The 14,315-nt window shown below is 50.2% G+C and overlaps 1 protein-coding gene across 1 annotated transcript in view; it reads left to right on the top strand.

Moving 5' to 3' along the window:
- LOC141060219 (uncharacterized) overlaps window positions 1-14,315 on the top strand; it is an 84,250-nt gene that overhangs the window by 7,556 nt on the left and 62,379 nt on the right. The window lies entirely within an intron of this gene.

Here is a 14,315-nt window from a genome sequence, read left to right on the forward strand (position 1 = left end):
TGAACCAAAATAAGAATATATGAGTGAGCGAATGAATGAATAAAAGAATTGTTGCATATAACTCAGAAGTGAAACATTTTCCTTTGTAATAACCATATCATCGCTATATTTAATGAAGCAATATTCTCAGTAGATATTACTTTATTAAACATTGATGAAAGGAAAAATAAAAATTTAAGAATTAAAATAAAAATAGATTAGAAAATTAACTAGATGTGTATTTCCTGAAGGAAGTACAGATAGTGGTTTGAAATGGTGCCCGGGCTGCCCCTTTAAGAGAGACTTGCCTGCTGCCCCTGCAAGACTTTCAACTCTGCATCCATTTTAACTGTGGGGGCCACTCGGGGGCCGATTTGGTGGGCGGGGCCAGAGAGAGAGAGAGAGAACAGAGACAGAAAGATTTTATAAAGATACTATAGCACCCCAGCTCCCATTGTAGTTCCTACCTGAGCCTCTTGGTGCAGGACATATCATGATCCGCTCACATGGCCGACATCCCCGATTCCAAGGCGATCTCGCTGTCCGCTGTCAGAGGAGGACACGGTGATGGATCTGAAGCATTCCCTGAAGTGCCTCCATGGTTCCGTCACAATCTCCTACTGAAATTACCTAATTTCTGGTCAGCTTCCAGCACGTCAATTCCGGCAGAACGTTACGTGCAAGTTTTAAATTGCTCCTTGGGGCTCTGCTGTGTACTCCTGTGTCCCGTGGGGAAAGTAAGCTCCCGGCTGGGGCAGTCTCTCTCTCAAAATCGGGACTGTCTCGCTGGATCCGGGACGGTTGGGACTCGGGAGGTATAAATGCTCCCCACCATACACCTCGTACACACACAGCTCCGCTTCATGCACCTTGTACACACGCAGCTTCACTCCGTACACCCCCGGCTCTGCTCCGCTCCATAAACACACAGCTCTGCTCCATAAACACACGGCTCCGCTCTGTACACCTCGTACATACACGGCTCTGCTCCGTACACCTTGTAAACCCCTCCTGACCCCACACAAGAACACACGGCTCTGCTACATCCACCTTGTAAAACCCCTCCTGACCCCACCCAAGTACACACATGGCTCTGCTACATCCACCTTGTAAACCCCTCCTGACCCCACCCAAGAACACACACGGCTCTGCTACATCCACCTTGTAAAACACCTCCAGACCCCACGCAAGTACACACACGGCTCTGCTACATCCACCTTGTTAAACCCCTCCTGACCCAACACAAGTACACACACACGGCACTGCTACATCCACCTTGTAAAACACCTCCTGAACCACACAAGTACACACACGGCTCTGCTACATCCACCTTGTAAAACCCCTCCTGACCCCACACAAGTACACACACGGCTCTGCTTCATCCACCTTGTAAACCCCTCCTGACCCCACACAAGTACACACACGGCTCTGCTACATCCACCTTGTAAACCCCTCCTGACCCCACACAAGTACACACACGGCTCTGCTACATCCACCTTGTAAACCCCTCCTGACCCCACACAAGTACACACACGGCTCTGCTACTACCACCTTGTAAAACCCCTCCTGACCCCACACAAGTACACACACGGCACTGCTACATCCACCTTGTAAAACCCTCCCGACCCCACACAAGTACACACACGGCTCTGCTACATCCACCTTGTAAACCCCTCCTGACCCCACACAAGTACACACACGGCTCTGCTACATCCACCTTGTAAACCCCTCCTGACCCCACACAAGTACACACACGGCTCTGCTACTACCACCTTGTAAAACCCCTCCTGACCCCACACAAGTACACACACGGCACTGCTACATCCACCTTGTAAAACCCTCCCGACCCCACACAAGTACACACGCGGCTCTGCTACATCCACCTTGTAAAACCCCTCCTGACCCCACACAAGTACACACACGGCTCTGCTTCATCCACCTTGTAAACCCCTCCTGACCCCACACAAGTACACGGCTCTGCTACATCCACCTTGTAAACCCCTCCTGACCCCACACAAGTACACACACGGCTCTGCTACATCCACCTTGTAAACCCCTCCTGACCCCACACAAGTACACACACGGCTCTGCTACTACCACCTTGTAAAACCCCTCCCTGACCCCACACAAGTACACACACGGCTCTGCTACATCCACCTTGTAAACCCCTCCTGACCCCACACAAGTACACACACAGCTCTGCTACATCCACCTTGTAAACACCTCCCTGACCCCACTGTCCCACACATAAACGTTACCTCATCCATCCAGACCAGCACCATAATGACAAGAGACCAGCACAGCAGAGTCCTGCAGCCGCCCTGATCATGTGACCCCTGACTCCTCCCCTCCTGTGACCTCATCACAGGTCCTGTGCCGGCACCGCACACCAGATTACAGCCGAAGGAAGCGATGATCATTGCTGGCCCTAAGGCTGTGTGCACACGATGCAGATTTGCAGCGGATCCGCAGCGGATTTTACCGCGCAGAAGCGTTGCATATCCGCATTGTGATGTACAGTAGCCTTAAAATCAGTGGAAAAAAAAACCGCTGTGCAGACGCTGCGGATTTTTCGGCGCGGTTTTCCTGCGGTACAAAATCCGCAGCATGTTACTTCTTTTGTGCGGTTTTCCATCTCCCCTGTCTCCAAATCTGCAGGGGGAAAACCGCACTAAAACCGCAATAAAACCGCAGGAAAAATGGAAGAAATCCGCAGGGCTAAAAAGTCATATGCACTCAGCCTAAGGGGCTGAATCACTGCGTGGGTCCCTCGCAGAGGGCGCAGGATGGGGTCAGTACATGGGGGGGCGTGGCGGCGGCCGGCGGGTATCCCAGACAGCGTGAGTGGACCCTCCCATCTCGCCAGGGCCCCGCAATTGCCCCATGTTTTCCCTATGGCAACATTTTCCCGTTAAAATGCATTGAGACTGTGCATTCCAATGACAGGAAAATGTTTTTCAAATGCAAATTGCGCAAAAACTACAAATCCGATCAACACGAAAAATACTTAGCACACCTCTCGTGGACGCTGGCTTCGAAACGACACCTCAACGGAGTCTGTGTGTGTAGCGGTTCGGGCCGCATTAATTGCGGAAATCAACTGAATTGTAATAATAATACTAGATGTGTATTTCCTGAAGGAAGTACAGATAGTGGTTTGAAATCGTACCCGGCTGCCCCTTTAAGAGAGACTTGCCTGCTGCCCCTGCAAGACTTTCAACTCAGGATCCGTTTTAACTGTGAGTGCCTCTCAGGGGCCACTTTGGCCTCAGGGTCTGATTTGGTGGGTGGGGCTCCTCAGGATCTGATTCCTTGGCCTGGGCTCCTCAGGGCTTGAATTGTTGGCCGGGATCCCTCAGGCTCCTATTTTGTGGGTGTGGCCCCTCAGGGTCAGATTTTGTGGGTGTGGCCCCTCAGGGTCAGATTTTGTGGGTGTGGCCTCTCAGGGTCCGTTTTTGTGGGTTGGGCCCCTCAGGGTCCGATTTTGTGGGTTGGGCCCCTGAGGGTCCGATTTTGTGGCCGGGGCCCCACAGGGTCCAATTTTGTGTCCGGAGCCCCTCAGGGTCCGATTTTGTGGTTGGGACCTCTCAGGGTCTGATTTTGTGGTTGGGGCCCCTCAGGGTCCGATTTTGTGGCCGGGGCCCCTCAGGGTCCGATTTTGTGGGTGGGGCCACTCAGGGTCCGATTTGGTGGGCGGGGCTACTCAGGGTCCGATTTGGTGGGCGGGGCCCCTCAGGGTCCGATTTGGTGGGCGGGGCCCCTCAGGGTCCGATTTTGTGGCCGGGGCCCCACAGGGTCCAATTTTGTGTCCGGAGCCCCTCAGGGTCCGATTTTGTGGTTGGGACCTCTCAGGGTCTGATTTTGTGGTTGGGGCCCCTCAGGGTCCGATTTTGTGGCCGGGGCCCCTCAGGGTCCGATTTTGTGGGTGGGGCCACTCAGGGTCCGATTTGGTGGGCGGGGCTACTCAGGGTCCGATTTGGTGGGCGGGGCCCCTCAGGGTCCGATTTGGTGGGTGGGGCCCCTCAGGGTCCGATTTGGCGGGCAGGTCCCCTCAGTGTCCGATTTGGCGGGCGGGTCCCCTCAGTGTCTGATTTGGTGGGCGGGGCCCCTCAGGGTCCAATTTGGTGGGCGGGGCCCCTCAGGGTCCAATTTGGTGGGCGGGGCCCCTCAGGGTCCAATTTGGTGGGCGGGGCCCCTCAGGGTCCAATTTGGTGGGCGGGGCCCCTCAGGGTCCGATGTTCTGGCCGGGGCCCCTCAGGGTCCGATTTTGTGGGTTGGGCCCCTCAGGGTCCGATTTTCTTGCCGGGGCCCCTCAGGGTCTGATTTTGTGTCCGGGGCCCCCAGGGTCCGATTTTGTGTTTGGGACCCCTCAGGGTCTGATTTTGTGGTTGGGGCCCCTCAGGGTCCGACTTTGTGGTTGGGGCCCCTCAGGGTCCGATTTTGTGGCCGGGGCCCCTCAGGGTCCGATTTTGTGGCTGGGGCCCATCGGGGTCCGATTTTGTGGCCGAGGCCCCTCAGGGTCCGATTTTGTGGCAGGGGTCAATCAGCCTCCGATCTGGAGGCCGGGGTGGCTCAGCCTCCGATTTGGAGGCCGGGGTCGATCAGCCTTCGATTTGGAGGCCGGGGTCGATCAGCCTTCGATTTGGAGGCCGGGGTCGATCAGCCTTCGATTTGGAGGCCGGGGTGGCTCAGCCTCCGATTTGGAGCCTGGGGTCACTCAGCTTTCGATTTGACGTGTCGGCCCTTTAAGACTCATTTCGGTGCGCCGGCCCTTTAACAATCACTTTGGCGCGTCGGCCCTTTAAGAGCTAGTTTGGCTCACTGGGCTTCTTCTAAATCCACTTTGGCGGACATTATCTCTCAGGGGCATGTGTCATGTGATGAAGCTAGATTTGCATTTGTGCTGTGGGTTTCGCTTTAAGAGCTGATATTATGTGGCAGAAGCTCTGTCCTTGGGGCGTCATGTGACGTTCGTAGTCGTTGGCATAGTAACTGGGTGTGCCTGCGCATATCAATGAGCTCAACTGCTATTTCAATCGCCTCAGGGCACGTTTTGCCATTTCCCATTGAAAAGCATTGGAGACAGTGCATTCCAATGACGGGAAAAAAAATTTTCAAACGCAAATTGCGCAAAAACTACAAATCCGATCGACACGAAAAATACTTAGCACACCTCTCGTGGACGCTGGCTTCGAAACGACACCTCAACGGAGTCTGTGCGTGTAGCGGTTCGGGCTGTATTAATTGCGGAAATCAACTTAATAATAATAATAAGAAGAACTAGATGTGTATTTCCTGAAGGAAGTACAGATAGTGGTTTGAAATCGTACCCGGCTGCCCCTTTAAGAGAGACTTGCCTGCTGCCCCTGCAAGACTTTCAACTCAGGATCCATTTTAACTGTGAGTGCCTCTCAGGGGCCACTTTGGCCTCAGGGTCTGATTTGGTGGGTGAGGCTCCTCAGGATCTGATTCCTTGGCCTGGGCTCCTCAGGGCTTGAATTGTTGGCCGGGATCCCTCAGGCTCCTATTTTGTGGGTGTGGCCCCTCAGGGTCCGATTTTGTGGGTGTGGCCCCTCAGGGTCAGATTTTGTGGGTGTGGCCCCTCGGTTCGATTTTGTGGGTGGGGCCCCTCAGGGTCCGATTTTGTGGTTGGGGCCCCTCAGGGTCCGTTTTTGTGGGTTGGGCCCCTCAGGGTCCGATTTTGTGGGTTGGGCCCCTGAGGGTCCGATTTTGTGGCCGGGGCCCCACAGGGTCCGATTTTGTGTCCGGGGCCCCTCGGGGTCCGATTTTGTGGTTGGGACCTCTCAGGGTCTGATTTTGTGGTTGGGGCCCCTCAGGGTCTGATTTTGTGGCCGGGGCCCCTCAGGGTCCGATTTTGTGGGTGGGGTCACTCAGGGTCCGATTTGGTGGGTGGAGCCACTCTGGGTCCGTTTTTTGGGCGGGGCTACTCAGGGTCCGATTTGGCGGGCGGGGCACCTCAGGGTCCGATTTGGCGGGTGGGTCCCCTCGGTCCGATTTGGTGGGCGGGGCCCCTCAGGGTCCAATTTGGTGGGCGGGGCCCCTCAGGGTCCAATTTGGTGGGCGGGGCCCCTCAGGGTCCGATTTTCTGGCCGGGGCCCCTCAGGGTCCGATTTTGTGGGTTGGGCCCCTCAGGGTCCGATTTTCTGGCCGGGGCCCCTCAGGGTCTGATTTTGTGTCCGGGGCCCCCAGGGTCTGATTTTGTGGTTGGGACCCCTCAGGGTCTGATTTTGTGGTTGGGGACCCTCAGGGTCCGATTTTGTGGTTGGGGCCCCTCAGGGTCCGATTTTGTGGCCGGGGCCCCTCAGGGTCCGATTTTGTGGCTGGGGCCCATCAGGGTCTGATTTTGTGGCAGGGGTGGCTCAGCCTCCGATTTGGAGGCCGGGGTGGCTCAGCCTCCGATTTGGAGGCCGAGGTGGCTCAGCCTTCGATTTGGAGGCCGGGGTCGATCAGCCTTCGATTTGGAGGCCGGGGTCGATCAGCCTTCGATTTGGAGGCCGGGGTCGATCAGCCTTCGATTTGGAGGCCGGGGTCGATCAGCCTTCGATTTGGAGGCCGGGGTCGATCAGCCTCCGATTTGGAGGCCGGGGTGGCTCAGCCTCCGATTTGGAGCCTGGGGTCACTCAGCTTTCGATTTGGTGTGTCGGCCCTTTAAGACTCATTTCAGTGCGTCGGCCCTTTAACAATCACTTTGGCGCGTCGGCTGGGCTTCTTCTAAATCAACTTTGGCGTACATTCTCTCTCAGGGGCATGTGTCGTGTGATGAAGCTAGATTTGCATTTGTGCTGTGGGTTTCGCTTTAAGAGCTGATATGTGGCAGAAGCTCTGTCCTTGGGGCGTCATGTGACATTCGTAGGCGTTGGCATAGTAACTGGGTGTGCCTGCGCATATCAATGAGCTCAACTGCCATTTCAGTCGCCTCAGGGCACGTTTTAAGCTTCCCATTGAAAAGCATTGGAGACAGTGCATTCCAATGATGGGAAAAAAAATTTTCAAACGCAAATTGCGCAAAAACTACAAATCCGATCGACACGAAAAATACTTGGCACACCTCTCGTGGACGCTGGCTTCGAAACGACACCTCAACGGAGTTTGTGCGTGTAGCGGTTCGGGCCGAATTAATTGCGGAAATCAACTGAATAATAATAATAAGAAGAAGAATAAGTTAGCAGCGTTCGGATTACAATATAGTGGTTTTTTCAAACCACTATAAAAATAAGAATAAGAATAAAAATATAAATAAGGCCTTTATGTTGATACCAAATGCAGAGTAGTTACCGTATATACTCGAATATAAGTCGAGATTTTCAGATAGCGGTTTGAAATGGTGCCTGGGCTGCCCCTTTAAGAGACACTTGGCTGCTGCCCCTGCAAGACTTTCAACTCAGGATCCGTTTTAAATGTGGGTGCCTCTCAGGGGCCACTTTGGCCTCAGGGTCTGATTTGGTGTGTGGGGCCCCTCAGGATCCGATTCGGTGGCCTGGGCTCCTCAGGATTTGAATTAGTGGCTGGGATTCCTCAGGGTCCAATTTTGTGGGTGTGGCCCCTCAGGGTCTGATTTTGTGGGTGGGTCCCCTCAGGGTCCGATTTTATGGGTGGGGCTCCTCAGGGTCCGATTTTGTGAGTGGGGCCCCTCATGGTCTGATTTTGTGGGTGGGGCCCCTCAGGGTACGATTTTGTGGCCGGGGCCCCTCAGGGTCCGATTTTATGGCTGGGGCCCCTCAGGGTTTGATTTTATGGCCGGGGCCCCTCAGGGTCTGATTTTGTGGGTGGGGCCCCTCAGGGTCTGATTTTGTCGCCAGGACCCCTCAGGGTCCGATTTTGTGGCCGGGGCCCCTCAGGGTCCGATTTTGTGGCCGGGGCCCCTCAGGGTCCGATTTTGTGGCCAGGGCCCCTCAGGGCCCGATTTTGTGGCTGGGGCCCCTCAGGGTCCGATTTTGTCGGTTGGGCCCCTCAGAGTCTGATTTGGTTGGCGGGGCCCCTCAGGGTCCGATTTTGAGGGCGGGGCCCCTCAGGGTCCGATTTTGAGGGCGGGGCCCCTCAGGGTCCGATTTTGTGGGCGGGGACCCTCAGGGTCCGATTTGGTGGGCGGGGACTCTCAGGGTCCAATTTTGTGGGTGCGGCCCCTCTAGGTTCGATTTTGTGGCCGGGGCCTCTCAGGGTCTGATTTTGTGGCCGGGGCCCCTCAGGGTCCGATTTTGTGGTTGGGGCCCCTCAGAGTCCGGTTTTGTGGTTGGGGGCCCTCAGGGTCCGATTTTGTGGCCGGGGCCCCTCAGGGTCTGATTTTGTGGTTGGGGGCCCTCAGGGTCCGATTTTGTGGCCGGGGCCCCTCAGGGTCTGATTTTGTGGTTGGGGCCCCTCAGGGTCCGATTTCGTGGCTGGGGCCCCTCAGGGTCCGATTTTGTGGCCGGTGCCCCTCAGGGTCCGATTTTGTGGTTGGGCCGCTCAGGGTCCGATTTTGTGGCCAGCGCCCCTCAGTGTCCGATTTTGTGGCCGGGGCCCCTCAGGGTCCGATTTTGTGGCCGGGGCCCCTCAGGGCCCGATTTTGTGGCTGGGGCCCCTCAGGGTCCGATTTTGTGGCTGGGGCCCCTCAGGGTCCGATTTTGGGGTTGGGGCCCCCAGGGTCCGATTTTGTGGTTGGGGCCCCCAGGGTCCGATTTTGTGGCCATCGCCCCTCAGTGTCTGATTTTGTGGCCGGAGCCCCTCAGGGTCCGATTTTGTGGCCGGGTCCCCTCAGGGCCCGATTTTGTGGCCGGGGCCCCTCAGGGTCCGATTTTGGGGTTGGGGCCCCTCAGGGTCCGATTTTGTGGTTGGGGGCGCTCAGGGTCCGATTTTGTGGGTGGGGCCCCTCAGGGTCCGATTTTGTGGGTGGGGCCCCTCAGGGTCCGATTTTGTGGCTGGGGCCCCTCAGGGTCCAATTTTGTTGGTTGGGCCCCTCAGGATCCGATTTTGAGGGTGGGGCCCCTTCAGGGTCCGATTTTGTGGCCGGGGCCCCTCAGGGTCCGATTTTGTGGTTGGGGCCCCTGGGGTCTGATTTTGTGGCCGGGTCTACTCAGGGTCCGATTTTGAGGGCGGGGCCCCTCAGGGTCCGATTTGGTGGGCGGGGCCCCCAGGGTCCAATTTTGTGGTGGGGCCCCTCTGGGTTCGATTTTGTGGTCGGGGTCTCTCAGGGTCCGATTTTGTGGTTGGGGCCCCTCAGGGTCCGATTTTGTGGTTGGGGCCCCTCAGGGTTCAATTTTGTAGGTGGGGTCCCTCAGGGTCCGATTTTGTGGTTGGGGCCCCTCAGGGTCTGATTTTGTGGGTGGGGCCCCTCAGGGTCCGATTTTGTGGGTGGGGCCCCTCGGTCCGATTTTGTGGGTGGGGCTCCTCAGGGTCCAATTTGGTGGGCGGGGCCACTCTGGGTCTGATTTGGTGGGCGAGTCCACTCTGGGTCCGATTTGGTGGGCGGGGCCACTCTGGGTCCGATTTGGATGCCAGGGTTGCTCAGCCTCCTTTTTGTAGGCCAGGGTCTATGAGCCTCCGATTTGGAGCCTTGGTCACTCAGCTTTCGATTTGGCACGCCGGCCCTTTAAGACTCATTTTGGTGCGCCGGCTCTTTAAGAATCACTTTGGCGCGTCGGCCCTTTAAGAGCCAGGGTGGCTCACTGGGCTTCTAAATCCACTTTGGCGCACACATTCTCTCAGGGGCATGTGTCATGTGATGAAGCTAGATTTGCATTTGTGCTGTGGGTTTCGCTTTAAGAGCTGATATTATGTGGCAGAAGCTCTGTCCTTGGGGCGTCATGTGACGTTCGTAGGCGTTGGCATAGTAACTGGGTCTGCCTGCGCATTTCAATGAGCTCAACTGCCATTTCAATCGCCTCAGGGCACGTTTTGCCATTTCCTATTGAAAAGCATTGGAGACAGTGCATTCCAATGACGGGAAAAAAATTTTCAAACGCAAATTGCGCAAAAACTACAAATCCGATCGACACGAAAAATACTTAGCACACCTCTCATGGATGCTGGCTTCGAAACGACACCTCAACGGAGTCTGTGCGTGTAGCGGTTCGGGCCGCATTAATTGCGGAAATCAACTGAATAATAATAATAAGAAGAAGAATAAGTTAGCAGCGTTCGGATTACAATATAGTGGTTTTTTCAAACCACTATAAAAATAAGAATAAGAATAAAAATATAAATAAGGCCTTTATGTTGATACCAAATGCAGAGTAGTTACCGTATATACTCGAATATAAGTCGAGATTTTCAGCCCAAAAAATTGGGCTGAAAGTCCCCCTCTCGTCTTATATTTGAGTCATATACACCGGGGGGTCGGAGGGGGGGGGGCGGGGGTGTCAGGTCATACTTACCCGTCCTGACGCTGTGTCTTGAGCCCCCAGCTTCTCCCCGTGCTCTCTCTTCCTGCCTTCAGCGGTCACGTGGTGCCGCTCATTAAAACTCATGAATATGCGCATATTAATGAGCGGCACCACGTGACCGCTGAAGGCAGGAAGAGAGAGCGCGGAGAAGCTGGGGGCTCAAGATACAGCGTCAGGACGGGTAAGTATAGCGATACTCACCTGTCCTGCATCCATGGCTGCTTGCTGCTGTCTGTGTCTGTCATCGGTCAGTGACTTCAGACAGCAGAGGGCACGGTGACGTGGATAGTGCGCGCCGCGCCCCCTGCAGTCTGAACGTCACTGACCGATGACGTGGCAGATAGCGGGGAGCAGCCATGGACGCAGGACAGGTGAGAATCTGACACCCAGTGACGGAGAGGTGAGTATGTCATTTTTTTATTTTTACATGCAGCAGCAGCATGGGGGCAGCATATGGGGGCAGCATATGGAGGGCATAATCTAAGGAGCTTCTTATGGGGGCAGCATATGGAGGGCATAATCTAAGGAGCTTCTTATGGGGGCAGCACATGGAGGGCATAATCTAAGGAGCTTCTTATGGGGGCAGCATATGGGGGGCATAATCTAAGGAGCTTCTTATGGGGGCAGCATATGGGGGAATAATCTATGGAGCATTTCCCACCCTAGGCTTATACTCGAGTCAACAAGTTCTCCCAGTTTTTTGTGGCAAAATTAGGGGGGTCAACTTATACTCTGATCGACTTATACTCAAGTATATACGGTATGTCTTCAGTAACATATACCCTTAATATTTCCATGATCTGGATTATTTCATAATTGTCATAAACTCGTGTTACCAAAATATTCAAATTATGCAACTTTGTATGTAATACTCTTCTTAGTGTAAAGAAATGACTCTTTATAATACTCAATGTTATTATACCCAATACTTATACCATTGTACCTTATTAATATTTCTTCTTTATTAAAATGTGTGATGAAGAGGTATTAATCAAATGTGATGATGTAGTCAGGATCAAAAACATATTTTCCCCCTTAATACCAAAAAATATTGTTTCATGAAATAATTCATTTATCAAAACCAAAATTAAAATAATTTATAAATTGTGTAAATATTATACTTGCTTATACCATTATTTGTCTGAGGATGTGTAACCATTAAAATTAATTTGAATATCATAAAATTATCCTTTGGAAAAATTAAATTAAATGTAGATTTTCTTCATAAACCATTTTGATGTGCGATTGCACTTATCCACAATTAACTAAGTCAAGAAATAATAATTACTATAGAAATACAGAAATATATGTTGTGTAGATAATATTTCATTATATATCCTAATATTCTAATAATTTAACTGATCTGCATATTTCTCCTAAAGACAGTTTTGTTTTTTTTCTTGCATTCAGAATCCTGAGGCCTCACACACAACAAACGTATCACATCACTCGCTCAGCAGCTGCTCCTACACTCAGTCACTGTCACTCAGACTGTGTCACATATTATCCCACATACAGAGGTGTGATGAATACACGTATTTTAACCCAAATTATCCTAATTATCAATGCATTGTAAACTATTTAAATTTAGTCTTAATATTCCTTTGAATATTCCCCAAATACACATGACATAAATATATGTTGTATAGCTATACTTGACATTTAGGCCTGGAAAAAAATTCCATTGGTTTGCAAAAGTTGAGACCCCCTTAAACATCCTTTCCCTAAGGCTGTAGGCATTACAGCACTAAAACCAGGGACATGGTATACTGGTATACCTATTATTAGAATAAGGTTCAAATTTCACATGCTGTGGTTGTCATTCATGCCATGCAGTAAAGGCACACATAGAACACATTTTAAAATGCAGTTAGTTATTTCCTTTTAAGTGTTAAATATGAAATCATGCAATTATTGCAACTTCCTGTGTAAATAAAGGCATAAGTCCTTGTAAGAGAATTTATCCCGATTAAGTCCTGCTTTGAAATGAAAATTCTAAGGAAAAATAAAAGAGAAGATTAATATCATATTCATAATTCTAAATATTATTACTGGAGTAGATTTTAATTTTCATTAAAAAATACAGTTCTACAATCTTTACTTCTACATCTATATATACTGTATATACTGTATGAACATGTATATCTACAAACTATAGAACTACAGAATTATACTCTATAAAATAATTACATATAACTCACTAATACATTGTATAACACTGTTACACAACATATAATTACTTTTTTAGCCAATTCCTAAACCCATACTTATTTCTCTGCAAAAAATATCCTGAAAAGTTCTTGCCATTTTGAAGCTGATAGATTCTTGGAGCAGAGTATTCAGTTTACAGGCCATGATGTCACTCACCACCTGCTTCTGTCTGTCACATTCGGCCATCTTTGTTACAGAAAGAAAATCAGAACTTTGAATTTTCCTTAACTCAATCTGTGTTTTTTCGGTGATCCTTTGCATCATTCCATATGGCTTATAACAAACATGTAATTTTCTTCATAGATTTGATTTTGGGGAAAACTCATTTTAGAAGGCTTTGCTAATACCGGCTTCTGATCAGATTTTACTCTGCCTGTCTTCACAGAATTAGCACAATTTATTTTCCTTTCACGATTCTCGTGTTTTCTGGCAAAATCAAGGGATTGCGCACATTCCAATAAAGAATCTTTTTGTGACGCAATAACACGAGATGCAGGATTTAAAAACCAAAATTTGCTTACAAAACTCCTTATGAGGGACTGTGTTTTGACATTCTCACTCAGCATTTTGTACAGACGGTCATATATGGACATAAATGTATAAGTACATTCCTTCCGACCAATCCTTAATTTTTGAAGAATATCAATATCTGGATGATTTTCATTTGATGAACAAAAAATGAGAATGTTTAATCTGTCTTTATCATTTAAATTCTCATGTGTTTCACCAGATAACTTTAAAGATAATCTCCTAGCAAAGTTTACAGGGATCCACATTTTGAACAACTGATTCTTCTCCTCGTTAGATAACTCAAATTTATCAACACAGCTTTCAAAAACCTCAGAGTTTCTACAAACATGGATTTTGTTATCATGTGCAGGAATGATTTTGCATATTTTTAGCAAACTTTTCCTTACTTTACTTCGGAGTTGGGCCTGTGAGTCGTCTATTTTTAGTGGTCCGTCTTTCCCTTGTACGTCCTCTACGTCAGTTCTGAAGTCTCCTCCTACTTCTCCATCTTGTTCCACGTCTGCAAGGTCACCTTGAATGGCTGCTGCTACTTGTAACTGTTTCTCCACGTTACAGTGAATCTCGGGAATATCACTATCCTCTACACAATCATTTTTGGATTTCTCTGACACAGATCTATGAAATATATGTACCATCTGTAGAATATTTTTCAACTTATCTCTTTCTCTGTTGAAAAGCTTAGAATCTAATTTCTGATTTTCCATTTCACACTCTGCATATAAGCTAAGCCATAATACTTCTGGATTAGACTTGTCTACAGACTTAAATTTCAATTTACTCTGCTTAACATAAGAATTAATGACATCCATTTCTCTTACCTTGAAATGTCTCAGCTTGTTCCTTTGATGGACAACGCTGGGCTCTTGTCTTCACACGTCTGGCTTCAGCACTTCTGGCACTTCTTAGTCCTCACTTCTAGGTTCTGTCTGATTCTTGTGAGGAGTGGAGTTCCTGATAACTTGCACATATGACTGACGTTAGCAAAGTTCAATCCCCCTTTTTGGCAAGTTGAGGGAAATCCGCAAAAAAGTACAAAAATTCAGATCTGGCTGGCTCTCCAATGTAAAATTAATGCGTATTCTTGTAAAATACTCAGGACTAGTTACCAGATAAAATATAGTGGTTTATTTGGATTCTTCCATCAAAGAAAAGATTATTACAGAAAAACATAAAAATAGGTGAAAGAGAGATTGTCCATTAGTTCATAGCAAAAGC

The sequence above is a fragment of the Dendrobates tinctorius genome, unplaced genomic scaffold (genome assembly GCF_039654945.1).
Source record: "Dendrobates tinctorius isolate UK_male_01 unplaced genomic scaffold, ASM3965494v1 ptg000233l, whole genome shotgun sequence".
NCBI classification, from domain to species: Eukaryota; Metazoa; Chordata; class Amphibia; order Anura; family Dendrobatidae; genus Dendrobates; species Dendrobates tinctorius.